Genomic DNA, 21,704 nt, shown 5'->3' with positions numbered 1-21,704 from the left:
AGAGAGAGAGAGAGAGAGAGAGAGAGAGAGAGAGAATATGATACAGCAACTATAACAAAATCTTAATATTGAAAATTTGAGTGAAAATCATATGTGAGCTCTTTGTCCTATTCTTGCAATGTTTCTATGAGCTTGAAACTATTGTCAAATGATTAAAAAACAAATAAGTGTTTGGCCATAAATGCCCATATAACTATTAAGAAAACCTTAACTCTCTATGAAGGGCCACAATTTGCTCTGAATTTTGAAAAACAAAAAAGTATGCTTGTGCTAGAGGCTAATATAGCCTATGTAGTTCTAAGGGCACTAAACAAATAAAATAAGGATGTTAAAAGGGGTTTTGAAAGTGTCTAAAATCTGTAAACTGTTAATTCTTACAGAATACTTGGCTTAGAAGGGTGATGTATATTGGGGAATTATAAATATTATAAGGATAAAATTGCAAAATTTCCCTGAGAGTCACAAAATAAGACCTATGTAGACAACAACAACATGCATCACTCAGATCCCCCTTCAAAGCAGCACTCACTTATGGCCCATATGTGGGCACTGGAGTCAGGAGACAGCCGCCAAGTCAATAGACTTCAACATTGCCACAGATACAGAGAACCGCCCTCCCTTGGGGCATTTCACATCCTCTGACAGATCAGGGATGACTTGAGACAACTCTGAAGGCCACACTGCCTGAGGACACACTGGCTTCTCTAAGGTTCTGTCAGGCCTGCCTCACAGTTTGACTTCCTCCCCTGCTCAATCCCATATCTTCCTTCTTCCTTTTCCCAGGGATAATCCCTAAAATACATCTAACATCCCAAACTCCATCTCAATGTCTGCTTCTAGGGAACCCAACCAGCCACAAGGCCCTCTTCTGTGACTTGATAAAAAAAAATAGGTTGATATAGGCACATTTTATAATTTTGTCTTGTGAGCAGGTAACTTTATTTTCAACTCACAAGACAGGTATAAATATTTTTCAGGTAAATTCTGTCTCTAATTCTCATCCATTTATCTTCTCATGCTGCGTGACAGAAAAACTGTACTTTCCCCTTTTCATGTTAGCCAAATATAAAAGATAATCATTGTTTAAACAACAAATTTCCTTCTTATGGTCCATTAGCTCCTGCTGCTTATTCCTGTAGTGAAATAGAAATACAACAAAACGATTTCCATGGCAATAGGTAATAATCTAGCAAATGTGAATTTCTGACTTAGCAACAGAACAAAGCAAGAAGAGATTATGGAACTGCAGTGGGGCTAAATTTCAATTCCTGGGTATTTTTAGTATCACATTTTAAAACAAAAAAATCACAAAGAAATGCAGACACACATTAGCACATAACCATGAAGAAGAAAATCCTAATTGTAGGATAAATTTAAGAGATCTCAATAATCAACTTGCAATATAACTCCTTACTTTACCACTAAAATATATTCAACTAACATAAAAAACCTTACCTTATAAATTTGAGAATTCTTATAATGCTTATTTGAAAGTCTATTATCTATTATAATAGCAGTCCCAATTACTAATATATCCTGTTATTTTGATTTTTAGTACTAATTACAAACATGGTTTATTGCTAATATGTAAATGAAAGATTTTTAAAGGACTAAAGAATCTCTAGAAAGCACAGGAATAGAGGAACTGGAGCGGCTGTGAGCACTGGGATCTAGTCCGTTAGTCCAGGCTTTCCAGTCCCTTGTGGAACCCGCAGCACCCTGTACAGCCCACTCTCTACTCTGCACCTGCTCTTCTTCCCAACCCTGAGCTGCACACTCACCAACAGGGGTTGTTTTGTTCCCATACTTATTACCATTTGTTCTAGTTATAGTAATTACATAATTTAACTAAATTATTCACAACCTGATGAAATATGAGTGCAAAAAGAAGGATTAGTGTACCCCGGAAAAGTAAGTATAATGCTTTGCAAAGATTTGATAAAGATGAATCACTAAAACTGTGAACAAATTTGGTGAGGGCAATGCTAGACTGTGGACAATTAAAGAAAAAATAATTCAAATCTATAAGGATTCTACACTCAGATTACTTTGTGTTTTAAATTTTTGCACTTTTAAATAACCCAATGTGAAAATTATAGGTAATGCACTGCCTGTGTTTTGTACAGAATGACTAACCAAAGATGCAATTTTTTTTTAAATAAAAAGCTTCAGCCTTATACAACCACAAAAATGGCAAAAAGGCAAGCAAAACTACGTATTAAGAGTATGAGTTCAAGCAAACCTGAATAGAGTTCCTTCATATACGGCAATACAACCATACCTCTCTTTCAGTTGCCTCCACTCTCCAAGTGGGATTCCTGCCCTCTGTTCTAAAGGATGACATTGAGCACTGTCCCCTTGTCCTTCACTTCAGATATGCACTTCTTCAATCTCAGGTTAATTCTTCCTGGTTGGCAATGGAAGTTCAGAAAGTGTTCTTTCCCTCCTTGCTTCAATGTCCTCTCCTGGCTTTGCATATACAAATTCTTCATTACCAGCTTGAATGCATTTATATCCAGCATACAACAATGTACAAACTATATTTTGTCTTTGGCTATCTGCTACCCAAGGAGAGCCTCGGACAAGAACATACTTTTAGCCCCAACGTCACGTGGGCAATCACATTTCCAATCTTTTAAGCACCTGTCCAATGAATGTATTATCTAACCAGGAAAAAGATTAACTGGACCAGTCAAGTCTCTTTTTCCTATTCTAGCCACATATTAATGACCAATGCCCCCACCCACTGGAAATGTACAGAAGCTACAATAAAAATGTATTTCCTGCCAAGGGCCAAGAATTTATAAAATTAGATTCTAAATCATCTGATCTGACTACTTTTTTATTTTATTGCCTTAACTTTCTTAGCTACTACTGAACTCACCTCCCATCAACCGACTACTTCCTGATCTCCTGCGAGTTTTCCTGGCCTTTAACTCAATACCTAAGTATGCTTGAGCTGTGTTTACTCACACCTCTTCTGACATCAAGTGAGAAGTGTCTTTCCTTCTGACACCAACCAACTCTGACACAAACTGGAAGTCTCATAATTCAATTAATTCTGATAATAACCTGGAGTTAGCATCAGACCCCTTAGGGCTCAGTCCCACAAAACAAGGTCCTTAGGTTACACACACGCCTGTCCAACTTGGCTATAACATCTGAAGTGGTAAGGTCCTCCTCTCATTTCTGATTCAATAAAATTTGCTAGAATGGCTCACAACACTCCAAAAAAAAACCACTTTACTTAACATTACTGGTGTATTATAAGTAATACAAATGAAGAGTCAGATGAAGAGGTACATATGGTGAGATCTGGAAGGGTCTGGAGCACAGGAGCTTTTGTCCCCATGGAGCTGGCGAGCACCAGCCACCTGGCAAGCTGATGTGTTCACCAACTTTAAAAGTCTCAGGACCCAGGCATTTAGGGATTTTTGTGGAGACTGCATTACATAAGCTTTATTCATTAATCTGTAGCCATCAGTGATTAGCTCAATCTTTAGCCCCTTTCCCCTCCTCAGAAGTTGGCCCATGAGATTAAAAGTTCCAAGCTATTTAAGGTTTAGTCTATTGGGCAAGCAGCCCTTAACCTGAAGCTTTTTAAGGGCCCACCAAGAATAGCCTCACTAGAACAAATGATGCTCCCGTCACCCTAATGACTCAGAAAATTCCAAATTTCCAAAAGAAATATCTTTCCAAACTACCATAATGCTTTAATCTCTTTTTTCCACTGTTTGACTTTTCCACAGATCTTACAAGTAAATAGCCAGATACTTGTGCCCTGGCTCTGCAACAGCTCTCCTCTCATTACGTCTTATGAAAAACTTGTCCCATTTATCTTTCTCTTCCTGCCTCCTTCCTCAAGTTTTGCACCAAACAATATGCAGAATTTAGAACATTACATACTTTCAATTAAACTTACTCTACTGTCTGCTGTACTCAGAGAATATCCGCAGTCTGTAAACTCTGCATACTAGGAAACCCTATTTAATCTTGCTCCTGATGTTGTACGCAGGGGAGAATGGTTTACAGGCTCAGTGTCTCTAGAGAGAACACTCCCCAAGGAACAATTCTCAATGTTCATTTTCTGTTCTACTCTTAAAATCTTCCCTATCACCATCCCTCGCTCCCAAGAGTACAACTTTGCAATTTTAGTGTATAAAACTAGCAGAAATTAAAGCCTATCCTACATTTACATTAAAAACTACTCCTACTTGAAGACATGCGACCCCTCCAAATCCTTTTGATTCTTTGCTCACATACTGTGGGTTTTATATATGTGTGTTTTTTCCACAAAGGATTGGCCCAAAGATAGGAAAGAGATCAGGACTGGAACAGTTTTTTAATATCATTTTCTCATATTTTCAAAACTTCCTCCTTTCATTAATGATAAACTTCTCAAAAACTGATTTCAAACTAGGAAACAGTAATTCATCAGTCTGCTAGTCAACTCTCACTCTCACCAATTAACATATTTCACTGATGAGGATATGTTTAAAATACTTTGTCACCTCTGGAATTAAGATGTATCTTACAGTCAATAGTATTATCGTTTAACTGACAGTATTTTTATGAAGTACATAAAGAAATACTTTATCACAAATACATAAGACAAAGATAAAATAAACAAAGATGAATCCTAGATTTGACAAATATTGTATGTTCCTCTCTCAACAGTTTCTGGCTTACCTCAGAGATAACCCATATAAAGCACTTAGCACTAAAAATGGTGTAATACATTTTCATTTCTGCCATCATTGAGGACATCATCATCGACATCATCATCATTTCTAAACAAATAACAAAAGTCTCAGAAACAAAGATAAATCAAGTTAGGGTTCTGACCTGTTCTCCTTATTCTACATCTTTTCTGAGTGCTGTTTTGTTTTCTGTCCCAATTTTCTAAACTTTTCATTTGTCCCCATATTAGAAAATAGTAAACATTCTGATGGGGTTGTGGAAGGTTGTGCTAAATTAGTTAGCTCAGAATATTCGAGCCAAAATTTCATCTCAAAAGACTTAATATTCGTACCTATCACTAGATACCAAATCAAAAACCTAGGAATCTCATTGGATGACTATAAGACAATTCCACGGTTACAGTTTTAGAAAATGACTCTAATCAATCTTTTTTTTTCAAGTAAAAGAACCAAGTTATATTATCTTCCACATCGCTCTTCTACCCTCTGCCATTTTTTTCTTTCTCCATAACAAAAACCTAAAATGTATTTTTATTACAATTAGAAACCAATCAATAAAAAATTTTAGTCCAATTTTGTTTGTCTAACCACACATTACTACATGAACTCAATTTTACTTTATACTGTATTATAGTCATTTGAGACAAATTACTTTATTACTTGTAAATAAATGTGCTAGTATAAAAAATATCTACATTTTAACAAAAATCAGTACAGCTAAAATATTTCTAAAAGTGAGAAAATAAAGCAAACACAATACAGTGTTTTGGTACTTTAATATATAAAATCTTTCTTTATTCTGCTGTTGATAGTTTTTGCCTTTCTCACTTTATATAAGTTAATTGAAAGCACAGTATAATTTCAATTCTATTGTACTAAAAATATACATCTGTAGTAATATTATTCTGAAACATTCTCAAATAAAACTATTGGGCATTGATTCAATCTGGACTTTCCGCTAAATAAGCATTATTAAACAAATTTACTTAAACTATAAAATTCATATTACTGATATATCAGTGTCATAAGAAAAGAAAACAAACATATGAAAAAAAGCTCACCATGACTGGTCATTAGAGAAATGCAAATGAAAAGCACATGAGATATCACTTCATACCAGTTAGAAAGGTAATTATTAAAAAGTCAGAAAACAGCAGATGCTGGCAAGGATGTGAAGAAATAGGAATGCTTCTACACTGTTGGTGGGAGTATAAATTAGTTCAACCATTGTGGAAGACAGTGTGATGATTCCTCAAGGATCTAGAACCAGAAATACCATTTGACCCAGCAATCCCACTATGGGGTATATACTCAAAAGGATTACAAATCATTCTACTATAAAGACACAAGTACCATGTTTATTGAAGCACTATTTACAAAGGCACAGACTTGGAACCAAGCCAAATGTCCATCAGTGATAGACTGGATTAAAAAAATGTGGCACATATACACCATGGAATACTATTTAGCCATAAAAGAGAATGAGTTCGTGTCTTTTCAGGGACATGGATGAGGCTAGAAGTCATCATTCTGAGCAAACTAACACAGGAACAGAAAACCCAGCACCACGTGTTCTCCTCATAAATGGGAGTTGAACAATGAGAACACACAGACACAGGGAGGGGTACATCACACACCAGGGCCTGTTAGGGGATGAGGGGATAGGGGAGGGATAGTATTAGGAGAAATACCTAATGCATGCGAGGCTTAAAACCTAGATGATGGGTTGACAGGTGTATCAAACCACCATGGCATATTTATACCTATGTAACAAACCAGCACATTCTGCATATGTATCCCAAAACTTAAATAAAAATAAAAAAGAATAGACAAATATAGTTGGCAAATTATATGCACAAACACAATACTATTATAACAACATACAATGCTACTCTGTAATTTACAACTTTTTCTCATAAACGAAGATTCAGAAAACATTTTTATTATAAGATAATAAAATCACATATAATAGACATATTTCCAATATTTATATTCTCTACAGTCCCCAAGTCCTTTATCTACACATATGTACCATGTTTTTCAGGTATTAGAATTATACATCATTTTGTAACTTGTTTTGTCTGACAGTGTAACAGGAGCATTTTCAATATTCATAGTCTTTAAAACCACGATTTTTGAATGGTTGCATGAATATTTCATCATTTGTAAATATTGTAGTTTATTTAGCTAACCTACCACTATTGGACAGTTATTACTGTAATAATGCAGTAGTGAACATCATTTTATCTTTGCTCTAGTCTCTATCTCTTGAAAAAAATTCTAAAAGTTGAAAGTAACAAGTAAAAACATGTAAATATTTTCAAGCTTTTTGATGCCTACCATCAAACTGTTCTTTCTCCAATATCCGTAAGAGTACAGGTTTAAAGAAACTTCATCAATACTGTGTTGCTGGTATGATGGATGTAAAAGTATGTCTCATTTAATTTCATACCATGTCATTTACAAGTAAGATTAATAACTTTAATAAATTCATTTTCCATTTCCTTTTCTGAACTATCTGTTCATAACATTTGCCTATTTTCCTTTGAACATATTTGCTTTTTATTACTATTTTGTGGCTGTTTTTAATACATGAGTGATATGTTAGATGCTGCAAATACTTTTCTAGGTTCTCATTCACTTTATCATTTCACTTTTTTGACATATAAAAGATTCTTATTTTACATAAGACCTAACACCATAAAAACCTTAGAAGAAAACCTAGGCAAAAGCGTTCAGGAGACAGGCATAGGCTAAAACACCAAAAGCATTGGCAACAGAAGCCAAAATAGACCAATGGGATCTAATTAAACTCAAGAGCGTCCACACAGCAAAAGAAACAATCATTAGAGTGTACCGGCAATCAATAGAATGGGAAAAAATTTTTGCAATCTACCCATCTGACAAAGGGCTAATATCCAGAATCTACAAAGAACTAAAACAGATTTACAAGAAAAAAACGCAAACAAACCCATTCAAAGGCGGGTGAAGGATATGAGCAGAGACTTTTCAAAAGAAGACATATATGAGGCCAACAAATATATGAAATAATGCTCATCATCACTGGTCATTAGAGAAATGCAAATCAAAACCACATTGAGATACCACTTCACACCAGTCAGAATGGTGATCATTAAAAAATCTGGAGACAACAGACGCTGGAGAGGATGTGTAGAAATAGGAACACTTCTACACTGTTGGTGGGAGTGTCAATTAGTTCAATCATTGTGGAAGACAGTGGGGCGATTCCTCAAGGACCTAGAAAGAGAAATTCCATTTGACCCAGCAATCTCATCACTGGGTATACACCCAAAGGATTATAAATCATTCTATTATAAAAACACATGCACACGTATGTTTATTGCAGCACTGTTTATAATAGCAAAGACCTGGAACCAACCCAAGTGTCCATCGATGGTAGACTAGACAAGGAAAATATGGCACATACCCACCATGAAATACTACGTAGCCATAAAAAACGATGAGTTTGTGTCTTTTGTAGGGCCATGAATCTGGAAACCATCATTCTCAGCAAACTGACACAAGAACAGAAAATCAAACACCGTATGTTCTCACTTATAGGCAGGTGTTGAACATGAGAACACATGGACACAGGGAGGGGAGCATAACACACTGGGGTCTGTTGTTGGAGGCTACGGGAGGCGCAGCAGGGGGTGGGGAAGATGGAGAGGGATAACACTGGGAGAAATACCAGATATAGGTGATGGGCGAAATGGAAGCGGCAAACCACATTGCCATGTATGTACCTATGCAACAATCCTGCATGATCTGCACATGTACCCCAGAACCTAAAGTACAATAAATAAATATATATATATATTAAAAACTTTAAAAATGGGGGACTTTTCAAACTTAAAATTCTATGATGTCATCACCTGTATCCCAAGGACCCAATTTTATACATCCCGCTGCTACACCTCTTACTTGGTAATATTCCCCTTTCTCCACCAGTCTGACCCTTTCAGACTTTTTTGACCTTCTTCAGCCTACCCCACTGTCCATTTGAAATGTTCTCACCTGTGCTCCTTAGGGCTTTTCTGTGGATCAGCCATCTACCTCTGTAGTCTGAACAACAATGCATTTTACTGTACCTTCCCCATGCTAAATTTGCATGTAGGTACACTGCATGGCATATTCAGAAGATATTGGTGACTTGAAATGCTTAGGCATGAGGTTAAAAAGGAACTCTCAACCTGTCTTGCTTACCCCATAGACTCATCTTTGGAAATGCATGACATTAGATATGTCTTCATTTCTACTCTACAACAAAATGCCTCAGTAGTAAAGAGTATTAGTATCATTTTATAACTTTACAACTTTTCTTGTTTCCATAATGATCAACAGAGGAGACATAATTTTGCAGACATACCAAAAAAGTGGAAAAAAAAGGATTATACTGATAATCTCTTCCCAAATATATTCTGGGTAAGGAAAGGCTTTTTTTCTTTTGCTTTTTGTCATTTCCTTGCTCTAGTTTAGATGTTTTAAATATTTCCATAAATGTTGGGAGTAAGTTTACTTTGAACAGAACAGATTTGCTTTTATTTGTAAGAATTTGATAGCATGTGGTGAGATTGTTTATCTTATTGAGATATGCCAAAAGTTCAGTCTCTTGATCTAAAATGCAACCCAGTAAGTTATAACCTGAGTTAAGATGAATCGGTAAATAAAATACAATTACAATTTTCTAGTGAATATTTACATATAAACATTAAAGACAGTATTTTAACTCAAATATTTTCTGATTGCCAACCTATCCTAAGTGTTATGGGGGAGCAAAGGCAATTAAAGTCAATTTTCTGCCTCCCCAAGTGTATTCTGGTAAGATAGACCTGTGCTTAACTAACAATAACACAAGGCAGAATACAGTTCTTTAAAGAAAAACAATTCCTGTAGTAGCAAAAGGATTTTCACATTAAAATAATATATAGATAAGTAGGATTAAAACTGCAGTTCTAATACCTTTCCAAATGTCAATGTACTTCTTCGAATAAGAGAAAAATCACCTACCATGTCCTTTCCAAAGAAACACTACAGATCACACTTTCTGTAGCACTCTGGAAATATGGGCTCTGACTGGTAGTGGACTATTGCCTCTGTTCAGGAGATTCTTTAAATATTCATGAAGTCTTATTGAGAAAAATGTTAAGCAAGTCATGGTCATACTGAGCAATTCAACTAGTAAACCATGGACTGCATAGCTACATTCAACGCCAGGTGGAAGGAAAAGCTTGAGGTGCTATTAAGTAATAGAATTAGGAAGACTATAGGCTGATCATTAAACTATTATTTATTTAGCACTGCCAACATTCCAAACACAGTGGTAAATGCAAGACTGGTGAATAAAATCCATAAAAATATTCTGAGACTGTTTATCATGTTAAAAATTCAGGGTTTTTAAAAAAAAATAGAAGACAGGCAGGGGGTATGTATCTCCAGTCCCATTTACTCAGGAGCCCGAGGCAGGGGGATTGCTTGAGCCCAGGAGTTCAAGGCTATAGTGAGCTATGATTGTGCTTGTGAACTGCCACTGCAGTCCAGGCTGGACCACATAGCAAGACCCCATTTCAAAAATCAGGAAAAAACAATCCTTCATTCTTTCACAATGTACATGTCCTATATATTCAAATTAAACCCAGGCAGAAACCTTCTGTTCTGAAACTAACTTTATATGAAACACCCAACTTGTGTTCCTGGTCCCTAATATCAAGTTTTCTTGGTCATTGCTATAGATTATCACATATAATGAAATGGAGTCATCCTTTTCTGGAATTAAGATGCGTTTTTATCACTTCACTTGCTCAAAAACCTTAAAAGTTTCCATTTATAGCCATGTGCGGTGGCTCATGCATGTAACCCCAGCACTTTGGGAAACTGCGGCAGACAGATCACCTGAGGTCAAGAGTTCGAGACCAGCCCAGGCAACATGGTGAAACCCTGTCTTTACTAAAAATACAAAAATTAGCCAGGTGCAGTGGCATGCACCTGTAGTCCCAGCTACTCGAGAGGCTTAGGCAGAAGAATTATTGAGTTACTAGGAGGCAGAGGTTACAGTGAGCCGAGATCACACCACTGCACTCCAACCTGGGCAACCTAGTGAGACTCTGTCTCAAAACAACACAAAAAAAGCTTCAATTACTATAAAATAAAATTTAAAATCCTCAGGGTGGCATTCATATCTGTATGTTCAAACTATTTCCTAATACCTTCACAATGGAAATTTTCGGTTCCAGACACATTGCCTTCATAGTTCCACAAACATATTATGTTTATTTATGTCTATTTACTGCTCTTTATTTTCTTTTTCTGAGACAGGGTCTCACTCTGTCACCTAGGCTGGAGTGCAGTGGTGCAAACTTGGCTCGCTGCAGCCTTGACGCCCCACCCCAGGCTCAGGTGATCCCGCCACCTCAGCCTCCAAGGTAGCTGGGACTACAGACGCAAGCTACCACCACCCAGGTAGCTGGGACTACAAGCACAAGTTACCACTGTGATATAGTTTTGCTCTGTGTCCCCACCCAAATCTCATCTCAAATTGTAATCCCCACATGTCAAGGAAGGGACCTGGTGGAAGGTGACTGGATCACAGGGCAGTTCTCCCATGCTGCCCTCATGATAGTGAACGAGTTCTCATGAGATCTCACGGTTTAAAATTGTTTGGCAGTTCCTCCCCCTCACTCTTTCTCTCTCCTGCCACAATATAACACATGCCTTGCTTCCGCTTTGCCTTCCACCATGATTGTAAGTTTCTTGAGTCCTTTCCAGCCATGCAGAACTCTAAGTGAATTGAACCTCTTTTCTTTATAAATTACCCAATCTCAGGTAATTCTTTACAGCAGTGTAAAAACAGACTAATACAGCCCAGATACATATATTTTTTTAAACAGGGTCTCACTTTGTCACCCAGGTTGGTGCAATCATACCTAGTGACACAATCTTGGCTCACTGCAGCCCTGAATACTAAGTATTCAAAATACATGTTTTGTTTAAAGAGGGTCAATAAAATAACTAAGTCAACTATTTTATCTTTTACACATGAAGAATCACAGGGAAAAAAGTTAAGCAGCTATTCCAAATTACATAGTTTGAAAGCCACATCCCAAATACAAAATCCAATATTCTTTAGGTTGTAAAGAATCCTGCAGAGGATTGTAAAAGGATAGAAGTGAGGATCCCTTTCTGTGTAATACTGTTAAAATTGAGATCCTTTGATTTACATGATAGCTTGAATTCTAAATATAAAATAATATTGGGGCAAAATTAGCCATGCCACTTAAAAGTCTCTTGAAAGGTTTAGTGTTTACTTTTTAACCAATATATAATTGTAAGAGGCATACTTGGAACAACCCCCAAACACATATACTAATCAACTAATACAGCGGCAGCATAACACACAGGGAGTTTTATCCTTTTTGAAGGCCTGGCATGTGTATCACATTTAACACAGCCCTAGCTCACAGTACTTTATCTACCCGGCTAGAAAGCAAATGGCCACAGAAATTCATGCTAGTCAATCTATTTTTCATATATTTTGGAGTACAAATGATGTAAATTCACCTGAGTAGATAACTAGCATACAAAGAAATCCTAATGATTTCATCTAGAACACATTACAAATAACAGGATATAAATGCATTCAAATGTAATAGTCACATAGGAATATCAATTTTGACTACCTTCTTCCCACAAATCACAATGACTTCTGAGCACAGCTCTCAAGACTTTTAAATGCTTTCTGGAACTCTTTTTCCATTTAGGAATAAGCAACTACATACACCAGTTCATGGAAAACTCAAGCACTTAACTATTTCAGTGAAAAGAGGTAGAAAGAAAATCTATGAACTATACTTTTTATCCATTTGAAAACATTTAAATTTGGAAAGGACTCAATTCATTCTTAGGATCCCAACACACTAAAAATAAAATTTATTCTAAATTTGCACATTTGTCAAAGACAATAATATCAAGCAGTAGCCCACAATTCCCTAAAGGAATGATGTCAATTGGTATTTCTTAAATTAATTCAGTGACCTACAGTAATGGGAGTTCTTGGTACATAATGTCTGTCAGCAGTCAATACAAAAATTTCAGAATCACTTCTGGTGTCTGAACTCCAAAATGCAACCCAAAAGATGTGTCTAAAGAAGTTCCTTAATTCCTACTTCACCTTGCATCTGTTACTTTCAGAAAAATAAAAACTATACCAGGTATAGATTGCTAGAACTACAGTTCTAGAAATTAAATATAGTACAAATGTAACCAAGATTTCTGGTAATATATAATCAGTTATCTTTCTGAGCTAAGACATTACAAGTCTGTGAAACTCCTTTTACCAACTATAGTGAGTTTCACATGTGCTTACATGGCTCATCTTTAGTTACTTACTAGACAATGTGCAATGGCATACTTTTACAAAAATTTCAAAGGTCTCAAGAAATGGAAATACTCAAATTTAAAGAGTTTATCTGTTATCTCTGAACTCTCTTTCTCTGCTTTTACTGTTCCCAAGTATACAGGTGCCCCCAACACAGAGATCAGCTAAAAATTTAGGAACAGAAAACTCCAACTACGTCATCTTAACAAATAAGCCCATACATTATAGTTTAAAAATAGCATATTTGAAACAATGCACTAAAAATTATAACTTCATACTCAAATGCCTAAAATGTTGTGATTAAAATATTCCAAAATTGGATTATAGTGATAGCTGTACAACCTTATAAATTCACCATATATCAATTCTATACTTAGTATGAGTGAATTTTATGAAATGTATATATATATATATATATATAGACATAAAAAAGAAAAAAGAAAGATTACTGGTTGATTCTTAAATTGACTAATGATAATAACTACTACTCACTGAAAATTTGCTTGGGTTCAATAATTGTTCGGAGTGCTTCATATGTTAAATCATTTAATCTTCAACACAATCCTATGAAGCTGGAACTATTTTATTCCAATTTCAGAGATGACATAACTCAGGCATGGGAAAATTAAATAGCATGCTCTAGCTCACAGAACTAAATATTAACTTATAAAAATAAAACATTCTACTTTAAATGCTAAGCAATAGCACTTAAATGCTAAGCAACAGCACTTATCTAAAACAAAAAAAAAGAAGACAACAACACACGTGTATAAACATGGTAAGTTCCCCATAAGAAGCGTATTTAAGATTTTCCAAGAAGTGACCAAACTGCAACACTTCTGACTATATATACTAGCCATTGAAACAAGTAATAAGTATAATATTTATTGTAAAACAGCTTGGCCAGTACCTGGTTCATATTCAGTGAGAGACTTAATTACTATAGACAAATGTAAAGAATGCTCATGATCTAATCTACTGAATCACTATGTTCATACAGACACAGAAATATCACTATGGGTACACATAAATACAACTTTATTCTGCAAGAGTCATACATAAACACACACACAACTCTGAGTCACACAATCTATATAACAAAGATTTTTCTAATGCCTCATGTCACAGAACTGCAAGCATATCATTTTGTTCCTGTAACTGAAATGCACAATGGACAAGACCACAGTGTGTTTTATCTTTTTCATATGAAAGCTCAGTAATATATTTCACATGGCAGTAAACCAACATGACTGAAAAACTTGGAGATACTAACTTCTCGTGTATCTACCAGTAAACACTCTCAAATTTACAGACAGTCCTAGAAAAAACAGCTGATAAATGAACCATGTTGTATGTAGTATTTTTTTTTAAACTAAAGCACATAAATGGTCAGTAAGCCTGACACTTACATATTTGACAACAACGTATTTTAAACAGTCTAATAAAACACAAAGCACAGATGTAGAGGAAGCAGGAGATGTAACTAAAACCACATTCACCTTCAATTCCTTTGCAGGCTAGCACTGGAAAACCTGCATCAGCACTTTCTGTCTAGATGATATATCGATGCAAAGCTAGCATAAAAATGGTGCTAAAAAAAAAAGTACCATTTGTAATTGAAAATAAATGTTGCTAAGTGCTGACAAGCTTCTGTCAGTTAAATTGTTTTCACTTATATTTTCCCTGTTTCCTCTAGTATTCTTAAGAAATGTTGTAATTAATTTTTGTTCTAAACTAATAATTAAATGCTTCTGTGTATTAATTACACAAATTAGTAATATTTACATTTAAGACATTCATTTAAAGTTGAAGAAGGCATTTAATAAAAGTTAATTCCTACCCTTAATTCTCTTAAAATTTAACGTCCACCTAGAAAACACTGCTTGAGTAATAAATTTATGATTCAATATAGTTATCAGCCTATAGCTAAAAATGTGCAGATCTATATAACCAAGCACACTAAAAGTTCCCATGGGTAACATATAACCATGAGTAACTCTCATAATTCAACATGCACTACAGTAAGAACCATTACAACTGCATGTTTTTATTGTTAGGTCCCAATCCATTTTTAAAAGAAGCTGTACATGCACATCGCCAACTTACACATACATGCATGCAAAATTAAATGACCTACAGGGTATCTTATGAAAAACTTGAGAGTTTTTTTTAAGACATCAGTATAACCTTGCTTAAATAATCTTATGGTCTCCATACAAAGAATTATTTGAAATTATTGAAAATACATACTGTAACATAAAGCTTGTTTCTAAAAGTAACCAGATTCAATATTCAGGTCTAGAATAATTACATTCATTACATTAAATTTAAATGGAACAAATAATTATGCTGAGCTTCTACAGGATTGCCCTCAAAATCCTATACATAACTAAAAAAGCGAGCAAAATATATAAAGCTATTTCAGATAGTGGACAAAAGGCAGAAGAGGCCCGTGATTATTAACAGAAGGGCAACAAATCAGGTGATATCTAAGACTGCCTCTCTTCCAACCTAGACGCAAAGTCCAAACTGTGGTATAAGAATAGGGAAATCAAAAAGAGCTTCATGGTCCAAATAAGTTGAGATACAGATCAGAGTTTGAAGAGGCCGGGATGGCTGTAATCTGTGCGACATATTACAGACAAAGAAAATGCTATGCAGAGATTGGCATAAGAACACTCAGGAGGCTTTGAACAGGAATCCGTGCTGTATATGGTGAAACCCCAAGCAGCCAAGTAAAAAATAGCTAGCAGGAAAAGATCAATTTCAGGGGGGCTATAAAGTGAAAAATTCCAAGAATGAAGAGACCTTGTTGTTGAATACCCAGAGTAGTCTGCAGAGGCTCCAGAAAGCTCATGCCATAGTAGTGAGTCTAAACTAGCTCTAAAGAATACCGTAGAGTATCCTTGAAAAGCATAAAAATAAGCCTTGATATGATCAGACTGATCTGCAAATAATTTAAATGCCTACCAAAAAAGTGGAGGGTGGTAGAGAGACCATTTAAAAGAAAAATGTAATTAGTATTACATTAGTAACCAAAAAGAAAAGCCAATGTAAATTAGTATTTACAGTGTTCAAATTCAGCTGAACAATGTAAATACTAATATTCATGCCTAATAGTTAAAAAATAAATAAATAAAGACAGGCAAATAAAAGGCAGGGAAATGTTACCCAGAACTAGGAGAAAAATCAGTCAATAAAAACAGGTCCAGAATTAACAAAGATAACAAAATTAACATAAAAAGGCCTTAACCCAGCTATTAAAATAAGTTCAATAAGATTAAAGACTTAAAGGAAATATGAACATAATTAGAAGACAAACAGAACATATTAGAACATTTGGTTCTTAAGAAGAACCAAATTGTCTAAATATTTTTAAACATTTTTGATAGGAAAATTTTGCTGGATGACATGATCAGCAGACAAAACACTACAACTTCACTACAAAATATCAGTGAAGTTGAAAACATAGCAATATAAATTATTTTAAACCAAGTACAAAGGAAGAAAACATTTTAAAATGAATAGTCTTGATAATATGTAAGGACAACAAATAATCTAACATTTTTGTATTCAAGTACTAAAATGAGAGGAAAGTGGTCAAGAAAATATTTAAAAAAAAACATGCCCCTAATTTTTTTGAATAAACACTACCAGCCTGCAAATCCAAGAAGTTCAACAAAGCCCAGTCAGAATAAAGAAAATCCATGACAAGACATGTTATAATCAAATTGCTATTAAAAAAAAGTAATAAAGAGAAAATCTTAAAAGTAGCCAGAAAAAAAAAGGCACATTATCTACATAGGAGCAAACATAACAATAACACATAAGTCTTGTCAGAAACTATGCAAGCTGGAAGGAAATGAAATGACGTTCTTAGAGTGCTGTAAGAAAAAAATTGTGAAACTAAAATCACACAGCCAGATCAAATATGTTTCAAAAATGAACATAAAATAAAGGCAAAGATGTTATTATCAATATACCAAGGACCCAGGCAAAGCCCACAACGCACCTGAAATTCTCTAGATCAAGCTCAAAAAAAGGAGTCCCTGTGAAAGTGACCATCAGGATGGCACCACCCCACCAGACCTCCTTGGAGATTTTTGCGTACCTGAACGAAGTCACAGGGAAGCACGGCGTGGGCTGTATTGACATTATGGAGAACTGCTTCATTGGAATAAAGTCCAAAGGCATCTACAAGACCCCAGCAGGCACCAGCCTTTACCGCACTCATTTAAGACATTGAGGCCTTCACCATGGATCAGGAAGTGCACAAAATCAACCCTGAGTGTAAATTTGTCCATCATTACACCACCAAGTCCCAGGAGCAAATGGAAGGGAACGTGTGCAGGTGCCCAGCTTCAAGGGCCGTACATCATCAGCCAGGAGTTGCTACCATCTCTCTACAAGGGGGATCTCGTGCGCATCAACGTGCAGGGCAATTATGAGCCAATTGATGGCACCGGTTTCATCAACACTAATTCCCTCAGGCTGAAGGAATATCGTTGTTTCCACAGTAAAAAGTGAACTGGGGCCTTCTCACTTCGCAGATCTCCAAAGTACAGGTGCTAATTGTTGTGATAATTTGTAAGTGTGACTTGTTCTCCCCAGCTGGCAGAATAGTGGGGGTGCTAGGCCCCAACTTTGTTCCTGGTCCCCCTGAAGCCTGCAAAAGTGGTCATCGAATGGAAGGGTAGGAGGCAACTGCAGTAGTGAACTATAAAATGACAATTTATTAAAAAGAAGACATAAGAATTCTAAATATTTATGCACCTAATAATGGAGTTTCAAAACACGTGAAGCAAAAATTAGAACTGAAAGGAGAAAAAAACAAACCTATAATAATAGTTGATTTCAACACTACTCTCTCAGTAACTGACAAAACAAAGAGACCAGAAACAGTAAGGATATAAAATAGTTGAGTGGTACCTTTAACAAGTTGACCTATTTGATATTTACAGAACACTCACCCAGCAATAGCAGAATACACACGATTTGCTAACACACATTTAAAAATTAACAAAACCGGGCACATTCCAGGCCTTAAAAAAAAAATTGACTGAAATCACTCAGAGTACTTTGTTTGATCACAAAGGAATTAAAATAGAAATCAATTAAGGAAGAAGTCTTGATATATCTGGAAGTCAAACAATATAATTCTAAATAACCAATGGAAAAAAGAAATCACAAGGGAAATTTTAAGACATCTTGAATAAAAATCAAAACACAATATATAAAAATTGGTGGGGAAAAAGCTAAAATACTGCTCAGAACAGTGTTTCCCCAAATGTGCTGCACACTAAAATTCATATGGGAAGTTTTTTTAAAATCCCATTGTACCCCCTATCAATTTAATCAACTAAATAAAAATATCTGGGGTTGGGAGACAGAATTATTCATTTTTAAGGATTCCCCAGAATATTTCAATTTGCAACAAAATTTGGGAGCCACTGTTTTAGATGAAATTTTGTAGTAAAAATAAATAAAAATAAACTTCTACCTTTACAAGTTAGGAAAAAAGCAAATTAAAATCAAAGTACATAGAAAGGGAGAAATAATAACAAGTAAATAATCAACGAAATAAAAAACAAACCCAAAGCTGCTTTTTGAAAAACATTTTTAAATGATAAATACTAGAATGACCATCGGATTAAAGTAGAAAAGATACAAATTACAAATATCAGAAATAAAAATATTTTCTCCAAATACTTCAGACATCAAAACAATAGAGGAATATTATCAACAATTTTATGCCAATAACTTGCATAAATTAAATGAATCAACTGCTTAAAAGACGCAAATTACAAAACTGACTCAAACCCCTTATCAATCTCAAAAATTTAACTCTACCCGTGCGCCTGCGTGGAACGATTCTTTGGCGAATGCGGGCCAAAAGCTAGCCCCGGAGTGCACGTGGAGCGCCGCCCGAAGTGCAGTCTCAGGCCGTAATCCCTGTTCTGTACCATGGGGCGCAAGTTGGACCCTACAAAGAAGGAGAAGCGGGGGCAAGGCCGAAAGGCCAGAAGCAGAAGGGTGCCGAAAGGAACTCGCCAGATTTTCGCCTGCAGTAAGTGATGAAAATTCCAAGAGGCTGTCTAGTCGTGCTCGAAAGAGAGCAATCAATAGGACTTGGGCTCTGCGGAAGCCCCTGAGACAAGGAAGTCTCCTGTGGCCAAGCCCTTGCCTGGAAAGCTCCCGAAAGGGATCTCTGCAGGAACTGTCCAGACAGCTGGTAAGAAGGGAACCCAGTCCCTATTTAATGCTGCTAAGAGGAGGAGGAAGACTCTGAAGAAGATGGTGTGGTGAACCACGGGGACCTCCGGGGCCCCGAGGACAGTGATGCTGATACGGTAAATGACTATAGAACTGACTCCAACTCTGAGAATGTGACGAGGAAGGTGAAGAGTGCTGCCCATTGAAAAAGCTGCTCGTAAGCAGAAGGCCCGGGAAGCTTCTGCTGGGGTTCAGTGGAGTGAAGAGGAGATGGAGGCCGAAGAGGAAGAGGAAGAAGTGACCCCTGAGTCAGGCCCCCCAAAGGAGGAGGAGGCAGATGAGGGCCTGCAGATCAATGTGGATGAGGAGGCATTTGTGCTGCCCCCTGCTGGGGAGATGGAGCAGAATGCCCAGGCTCCAGACCCACAAGGAGTTCACAAGTGAATCCAGGATATTGTGAGGATTCCTGCGTGATTTGGGGGCTCAGCAGGAGGAAGGGCGGTCTCGTTCTGAATAACTGAACTGTCTCAAGAAGGATCTGGCCACTTACTACTCCTATGAAGACTTTCTGCTTGGCAAGCTCATGGACCTCTTTCATGGACCTGTTTCCTCTGTTTGAGCTGGTGGAGTTCTTAGAAGCTAATGAGGTACCTCGGCCCGTCACCCTCCAGACCAACACCTTGAAATCCCAACGCCAAGAGCTTGCCCAGGCTCCAATCAATCGTAGGGTTAACATGGATCCCCTGGGCAAGTGGTCAAAGACTCGACTAGTGGTATATGATTCTTCTGTGCCCATTGGTGCTACCTTCGAGTACCTGGCTGGGCACTAAGGGATTCTCCAGCATGTTGCCCGTCATGGCCTTGGCACCGCAGGAACATGAGCGGATCCTGGACATGTGTTCTGCCCCTGGAGGAAAAATCAGCTACATGGCCCAGCTGGGGAAGAACACAGGTGTGATCCTTGCCAATGACGCCAATGCTGAGCTGCTCAAGAGTGTTGTGGGCAACTTGCCCCAGCTGGGAGTTACCAACACCGTTATCAGCCACTATGAGGGGCACCAGTTCCCCAAGGTGGTGTGGGGCTACTGCTGGATGCTCCCTGCAGTGGCACTGGGGTCATCTCCAAGGACCCAGCTGTGAAGGCTAACAAGGATGAGTGCTCACCTCTAGGAGTTGCTCCTGTGTGCGACCGACTGTCAATGCCACCTCCAAGACAGGAGGCTACCTAGTTTACTGCACCTGTTCTATCATGGTGGAAGAGAATGAGTGGGTGGTAGACTATGCTCTGAAAAAGCAGAATCTGCGACTGTTGCCCACAGGCCTAGACTTTGGCCAGGAAAGTTTTACCCGCTTTTCAGAAAGGCGCTTCCACCCCAGTCTGCGTTCTACCTGACGCTTCTACCCTCATATCCACAATATGGATGGTTTCTTTATTGCCAAGTTCAAGAAATTCTCCAGTTCTATCGCCCAGTCCCAGAAATTCTGAAACAGCCACACCTACAAATGTAGACTTGCCTCAGGTCACCCCAAGTCTGAGAACAGCAGCCAGCCAGCCAAGAAGGCCAAAGGGGCTGCAAAGGCAAAGCAGCAGCTGCAGAAACAGCAACATCCCAAGAAGGCCTCCTTCCAAAAGCTGAATGGCATCTCCAAAGGGGCAGACTCAGAGCTGTCCACTATACCTTCTGTCACAAAGACCCACGCTTCCTCCAGGCTCAAAAATTGCAGTCAGACAGCTGGAAAAGCCAAAGGGATCAGGGAGCAAAAAGGTGACTGGGAAGCTAAAGCAACGATCACCTAAATTACAGTCCTCCAAGAAAGTTGCCTTCCTCAACACAATGCGCCTCCCAAGGGCACGAACACAGAAACACTGGCTGTGCTATTCCCATCAAAGACCTGGGCCACCCTTAAGCCTAAGGGCCATCATCAGCCCTTTGGAAGGGCCAAAGGGGTTGAGAAACAGCAGTTGTCAGAGCAGCCTTTCAAGAAAGCTGCCTTCCAGAAACAAAATGGCACCCCTAAGGGCCCTTAGTCTCCCACTGTGTCTCCTGTCAGTTCCAGCCATGCACCCCCCCACCACCACCAGCAGCAAAGAGGAGGAAATCTTAGTCCAGGGGCAACAGCCAGCCACTCATCTCAGATGGCTGAAAACTAGATTGGGGTGGCTCACTGCCATTGTCACTGGGTTGGAAGTCTTGTCTCTGTGAGGATGCCTTTTCCACTGTGCATACCCATGAAATTTAATACACATTTTACAACCTGTGAAAAAAAATTAATTCATAATTAGCAATCTTCTCAAAAGGAAAATTTCAAGACCAGATGGGTTCACTGATCAATTCTATCAAATATTTAAGAATTAAACCCTATACAAACTTTTTCAGAAAATACAAAAAAGAAGA

General features: G+C 37.4%; 1 protein-coding gene and 1 pseudogene across 3 annotated transcripts in view; one reads left to right on the top strand and one right to left on the bottom strand.

Moving 5' to 3' along the window:
* The window catches only part of IMMP2L (inner mitochondrial membrane peptidase subunit 2), an 880,842-nt gene that overhangs the window by 724,663 nt on the left and 134,475 nt on the right, over positions 1-21,704 (bottom strand). The gene's annotated exons all lie outside the window — the stretch shown is intronic.
* On the top strand, positions 11,556-21,453 carry LOC119469045 (annotated as a pseudogene). The gene has a single exon (XR_005197865.1). The product of XR_005197865.1 is annotated as a probable 28S rRNA (cytosine(4447)-C(5))-methyltransferase (transcript).

This window comes from Cebus imitator, unplaced genomic scaffold (assembly GCF_001604975.1).
Source record: "Cebus imitator isolate Cc_AM_T3 unplaced genomic scaffold, Cebus_imitator-1.0 Scaffold554, whole genome shotgun sequence".
Classification (NCBI taxonomy): Eukaryota; Metazoa; Chordata; class Mammalia; order Primates; family Cebidae; genus Cebus; species Cebus imitator.
This window is presented reverse-complemented; position numbering and strand designations above follow the sequence as displayed.